The following is a 7181-nucleotide window of genomic DNA, read 5'->3' on the forward strand; positions in this document are numbered from 1 at the left end:
CTTGTTCTTCTTGCAGGGTTTCAAACTTGTTTTTGTTGGTGGAGTGTTGCTAGCCTTATTTTCCTTGAGTCTTCCTGTTGTTCCTGTTTTTGGAGGTAGACTTGGTGAAGCCTTGTTTATCTACCTACCATTGTTTTTGTGTGTTGGTTTGTTGAGTAATGTTTAGGGGAAAATCTATTAATAGATGCCCACGCTCATAACATTTTCTGCATCTGAAGTGTTTGTGCTCAAAGTCTATATTCTAGATCCGTACCTCATCTCGGAAGACCAGCTTGAAGTCCTCTGGTAGTGCCCTTGATACGTCAATGTAGACATAGATTTTGAGACATAGTAATCATTCCTGGTACCCTCTGACATTTTGATGTATTACCCCAACTCATCTCCTATTCCTTTTAGTGCAGAGGGCGACCAATAGTCCATTGGTAGTGAGTAGAGTCTTACCCAAACGGGAACCTTGGTAAAATCTTCCTTTTCAGGGGTGAATTTTTCCTTCTAGTACCTCATATACAACCCTGTCGAGTTGAAGAAATATGGGCCGCCTTTGAAGATATGGTCACGGTCCTCAAGGAGATCAAATATAACCGTGAAGAAACCCGTGGATCCAAACTACAGTCTTATTTATCCTTTTGGGCACCATTTGGTCTAAATCCACCAGTTTAGGGATTTCTCCGTGGGTCAGATACCCATGAATTTACAGATGATGGCATGCTCCTACATGGAGTCTCTATATGAAACAAAATTTGGGTCTTGAATCTCTAGAGTTGGTATTGTTTTCACCTTGGGCTTGCCATTGTTATTTGATTGAGTTTGAGGCCGATGTCTATTTGCTGCACTTGGTTGGCTAGAACCCACTACAACATTCGATTGTGAGGTTGAGGGTCTGCTTGAAATTTTTTCTGTCCCTTTTTTCACTAGGTCGGTGATGATAGATTTCTTGGAGGAGTGGAAGGCATTATAGGTCATTAGCTTGGTGAAGAATGATGCATTAGGTTCCCTTTCATGAATGGTCATGTCTATAAGACATGCCTCTTCATTACTAACTAACTAACTATTAGTTAATTATTATTATTACTATATTTATATTTATTAATTTTATATGAATTATATTCATAACATTACTACCACTATCTTAAGGTAAAATTCAATGTCATATATTGACAAGAGGATCCCTGACTAAGGTGTCTTTACATATGTCACTTTCAAGTGTATATGTCTATGTGCCACATTATCGTTTCATTGTCTATATGGTTCCTAGGACTGTTCACAACACAAGACTGCAATCCAATAATCAAACCCTTTAGAACCAAACAAATTCCAATATAAAAGTAAACCAAAAACACAAGAGGGACACTACCCCTTTGTTGTCTTGTAATGTTGCAGAGATATTGCCCACGAAAGGAGACTTTTATCTATGAACAAAGTGTGCCCAAGGTCTGAAATAAAGTCCTCATATCAATCCAATAGAAATCGCTACAAGGAAGAAATAGGTTTGTGTTGAAATGTTTGTTAAGTGCTATTGATGAATTTCTTAAGGGGATCTAGGTATATGAACTGTAACCTAATCCGAAAAGAGAGGAGGTCAAGTCGCAATGTAAAGAGGCTACTATGGCCTTATTTACAGTCGAGCCAAGAGAATGATAGCATGACTTAATAAAGTTCTTCAAAAACAACTGATGTAATGTCAATGTATAGTATCGAGGCAAGCCTTAACAGAGGGCCGAGGATCACTATTTCTAAAGTCTGAAATAAGCCTAGAATGGTCCAAGGATAATTCGAGTGTTATGAGATGAAGGTTTGCCCCAATGACGTCCCAATCCAAAGAAATAAAAAACAAAACAAGATCCTTACCTCCTACAACTTCAGTGCCTCTTTCCTTAGGAAGTCCGAACCATACCCTTTGCAATTTTGCTACCTTAGGATGACCGAATATTTCAAAACATTCTCTCATGAAAGTTTGTTGAGTTTTGATATGATTTGGGAGGTTTTAGGTCTTATTTTACAATATTTTTGGAGGGGCTTCATAAGATATACATTGAAGTAGTTTAAAACATTGTTGAGTTTTTGACATTTCTTATAAAGATAACTGATTAATTATCTTAAGCCCTAAGTAAGAAGGAGTGCTACCCTTTTGGTAAAGAGTTAGACTTTTTAATAAGGAGGGACATCTTTTGTGGATCCTAATTGGTTGGATACCCTTCCTAAACATGATATCTCCTCAAAATATGACAAGTAACCAATATGTTTGATATTTGATGCCTTCAACTAATGAAATTATGCCAAGTCACCACCCCTTGGGGTTTTAGCCCAGAAATTGTGGTCTTCAACTTAATATGCGAATATGTCACAAACCAGGAGGAACTACCCGGTGTTCCACATATAACTAGAAACATATCGATGAGGGGAACCAAATGACATGGATATCCAAGACAAAATAAATGATTTTCCACTTCAAAAACTCTTGAAAAAGTTAGGGTATGTCCTAAGTCTAGAGAAACCAAACCATAGGACCAAGATTTTCAACCATCCAATAGTGGAGATGCCAACTTGATGTAATCTAGATAGTTACTAAGCAGAATTCATTAACAAATTGACATCAATGTGAACCCCATTCAACAATACCCCCCTTTGTCATTGATGCCAACACATGTACTCCTGTTGTGAGTACAACTCCCTTTGACTTCATGCTTCCATCTCCTTCTCACCATTTCAATCTTCTTCTCATGATTTTTCTCCCCATTTGACATCAATTGAAAAAAGGTGACTTCCCTTGATAATTTGCTTGCTCCCTGAGAACTTGTGATCTTCTTGTGATTCCTCTGACAAGAAGTGTTCTTATATCTGTCAATGATGATCCTTGTGGACCTGAAACTTGCATATGCTCCCCCTGACGCGAAAATTTCTTCTATCACTAGTGATATCTATGGACCTGCAATCCGTTAACAGTTCTTCTCCCCCTGAACCTGTTATGAATTTGACACTTCTGTCCTGAAGCTACCATTCTGTCCATGTTGTTTGTCTATCAATGGTAGACCTATGCCACACACTGCTGCATAGATGCCCCATATTCATAATTCAAGGAGTTGACAAGCCGATCTTTCAAAATAATGTGTCAGCCAATGAACCATCTTGACTCATGTCATCATGAGATGCATCTACTGATTCCTCATTACCTTTTGCCTTTAAGAATCCTGAGATCATCACTAATGAAGCCTTCTTATCTTCTTGATCTTCCTTTACCTATTTCCTTTCTACACCTTCTTATTCTTGCATTCTTAAGCCATGTGCCCATATTTATAACACTTGAAGCATTCAATGTTGTCCATAGGCGATTACATCTGATATCTACAATCACGAGCTATATGACCATAGTTATGGCATTTGAAATACTCAATAATTAGCCTATCTGGCACCAACTCTCTGTTGATAAAACTATCATGGAACCTCTCTCATGATCCTGAAGATTTTCTTCTAGGGTGTTGCGGATGATTATGGTACTTTCCAAATACTTCACAAACCCTAGTTATATGTCCATAGATAGTACATAAAAAGCAATAACCATTAAATGGATGGATGTACCTGGATAATATTCTATATTGTTTCTTCTTCGTAGGTGGTGTAGTATTTTGTTGTGTGTCTTTGGTGGCTTTAGCATCATCCTTTGGAACTATAATATTCTGAGTCATTTCCTCTTCTTGATTTTTCAAGGATTTAGAGCTTGTGCCTTCATCACATGGAGCTTTACCTACTTCTTATACCTTTATATTTAACTGGGACAATTCTTGATATTTCCTATCAATAACCTACAAATGTTCATTTTATCAATTCTTGAGCTTGTTGACTTCATTAAGGGTTATGTAAAGCTGTTTTTGCTTTTGAGCAAGGTCTTCTTGAAGCCACCTTTTCAAGATTTGTCTTTTTCTTTTTGCTTCTTTTATTTGTAGCTTTAGAAGAGTGACCTTTTCTGCTTCTCTATTGAGAACTTGTATCTATTCCTTCTGCCTTCCATTTTTCTTCCTGAGCTTGTCTATTTCTGCAATAGTTATATCCGGTTCCTTTTGTTTTTTATCAACTTCAGATCTATAGCTTTTACCAGATGCTTTTAATTGACTTGCCAAATCTTTCTCTTTCTGCCCTGCTTCATGCACTTGGATTTTCAATAGAGCAACTTCTTTTTTGATTGTACGATTCTATGACTCTAAGAATTTTCTGGCTTCTTCTAACTGGATTCTAAGACTATTGATAATTTCCCTGGATTCTTCATTCTTGTTACTAAGTATTCCAATATGTCCTTTTGATATATTCAATTCTTCTTCCAGAAATTTAGCCCTTTCCTTTTCATGTTAGCCTCATACTCACAATCAATAAGTCCAAAATAATAAAATTATGAAACCTGTAAAATATAATTCCTACATGTCTTTGATGTGCTCATCAATTCTAGAATGAGTCTGTTCCTAATACTTGGGAGTTTGTTTAGGTCTAGGTGGTTGAGAGATTCTTTCCAACTAGTTAGCCTCCTATATTAGTGTGTGGTTGGGATATTCACTCAACTAAGAGATTGCATGTCCAAGATAGAGTGACTATATTGAGACATATCTTGTGTATTTATATTGTATCTTTATTGTTTGTGAATATACAATCAAGATTAAAGCCTTTTCCGCCAAAGTTTTTGTCTCGCTGATATTATTTTATTTTTATCAATTATCTTCAATTGGTATCAGAGCTACGACTGAAAAATTTGCAGTGTGTGCACTGTTGGGTGATTGCAAGTTGCGTTGACATATCTATTTTTTAGGTCGCAACATTGTGTGGCTGCGTGCACCTGTGTGGAAGGACCTGTGCACCAGAGCATTGTTGTTGAGGATATTTTTATCTTTCGACATGGAACACGAAATTGCCGAGGCAAATTGAAGGCAAAGAAAGATTAGAGGTTTCAAAGGAAAATCCACGCGGGGAGGTCACAATCTCAAAGAAATCACTGTAGCTCCCTCATTGAAGTTTTATCAGAGAGCTAGTGATGGTGGTTATCACGGAAGCTGGAAATTGGTCACCGCCTTTATGAATGTTATTGAATCTGAGAAAGGAGAAGAATCAAACATGATTTGGAATAGGAACGCATTGAGACCAGGTGTGCATGAAAAACGTAATTGGTACCAAGCTTCAAGGAGACTACGTGTGAATGAATTCTAGAGTTGGTAGGAGCTGTATCATCGTGCTGAATTACGGTGGGACGTTGTAGTGGTTGTGTGAAACACCATCCAAGAGAAGGAGACACAAGAAGCATGAAATGAATGATGTAGAATGTTTAATTGTACAATTTAACACTATACTCTCTCTTCTCCAAGTTGGTTGTTGCGTAATGTGAAGTCATGATAGAATATATTTTAGGTTGAAGTCCTGATATGAGGAAGATCGAATTATGGTGATCTATCCACTGAACTCCAACTCTGGGCATGCGGATTCCATAGTTGACCTACATTGAAATTGCACCAAGATCGCCATGGCCTGAGACCACCGTGGAGATCTACAGTGTGAAGGAAATCAACATAAATCCCCAACAACTAAAGGGCATCACTGTCAATGGATATGTAATTGCCAACATTGTAAACTCGTACATCTTTTGTTTGAAGGTGTAGACTCCTTCCGCGCTAGCGTTAAAAACCTCCCCGCAAATCATAGATCATAATTATTTCTCCAACAAAGAATACTTGCATAAAATGTGGCTTATTTTACATATGAATTTTTAAAAACAAACGTTAATTCACTTTTGGTTTTTAACATAATTTTAAAAGGATGATAAAGTGAAGTTTTTAAAGGAGGGATAAGAATTGTTATAAAAGTTTTCTCTTAAAAAGGATTTTAATAATGGAGTAATAATGAGGGTATATTTGTATGGGAGTGATAAGAAGATATTTTTTGGAGTGATAAGGAGTAATTTTTTGTAAATTTGGAGTCAAGGGCTTGTAAGTTAAAGTAATGATTTTACTTCCAGGGAGTAAAAAAAGTCATTTTGTTGAAAAGAGTCAAAGTCTTGGGTTATTAATGTTAGGAGTCGAAAGTAATATTTTTTGATTGAATGAGTCAAAAGTTAAATTGAATACTAGTGAAAGCTCATAATGATGAAGTTTTCATTATCACGCTGTAACGACAAGGGTGCATTCTTGATTGAGCCCGACACCCAAGCTAGTCATTAAGTCAAATTGATAGGGGGTTGAGTTCTTTAAAATTCATAAGAAGTCATTTAAACTTGTCATCTACTTGTTGTAAAATCATTAAATTGGGTGCATTTTTGGTTGTAGTCAACACCCTAAACTTGTCAAAACTAAATCAAGTGACTGTGAAATTAAAAGAACCAAAGTACAAGCGAGCGTGAAAATCAAGCAAGTCTCAAAAGAAAGCAAGTGAGAGTTCAAGCGAGCGAGTTTAAATGGAGCAAAGTATTCAATTGTTGAATTGTTTGAACAATCTGATACTATCCACTGATAAAGACATAATGAAAATCTGCAAAGCCACTATTGTTGATATTAAAAGGCATCTACATTATGCACATGATACTGTTGAATTTCTCCAACTTGAATCACAACTACAACGTGATGAGCTGCAACAGAAGAGTCATGTTTCTGAGCCACTCAACAATACAAATTCAAATGATGAAGATGATTCCAAGCCACTCAACGATACAACTTCAAGTGTAGAATTTGCACATGATCAAAGTTCAACCTTCTGGTTCCAAGCCAATCATCAAACCATGGGAAGAAATCCAATGGAACAAAAATCAACATGGTTTAGGATATGACAAAGACGACAAAATTTTGCATATTCCCAATTATTCAAAACCAATCAAGTTCATCAGTGGAGGATTTCGTCATCAAGTACCATAAAAAAATAATGAGAAAGTTGACGAAAAGCCAAAATGTCAACATTGTCAAAGAACATGTCATATGGAAGATCATTGTTTTGATATCCATCCTTGTCACCATTGTGGAAAGAAGAATCATTCGTCATAGAGATGTTGCAAACGAAACCAACCAGCCAAATTGAAGATTAATTATGCATGCGTTGATCCTTGGGAGTGGATTTCGATGGTAAAACTATTGTATATGTTTTACTGCATATTTCAATCTCACAAGAAGACAAATATTACAACTAATAATGAAAAGATAGTACTCTCATGCACCTGAAAG

This window comes from Pinus tabuliformis, chromosome 6, assembly GCF_031772625.1.
Source record: "Pinus tabuliformis cultivar Carrire ecotype Pingquan chromosome 6, CPIR1, whole genome shotgun sequence".
In the NCBI taxonomy this organism is placed as follows: domain Eukaryota; kingdom Viridiplantae; phylum Streptophyta; class Pinopsida; order Pinales; family Pinaceae; genus Pinus; species Pinus tabuliformis.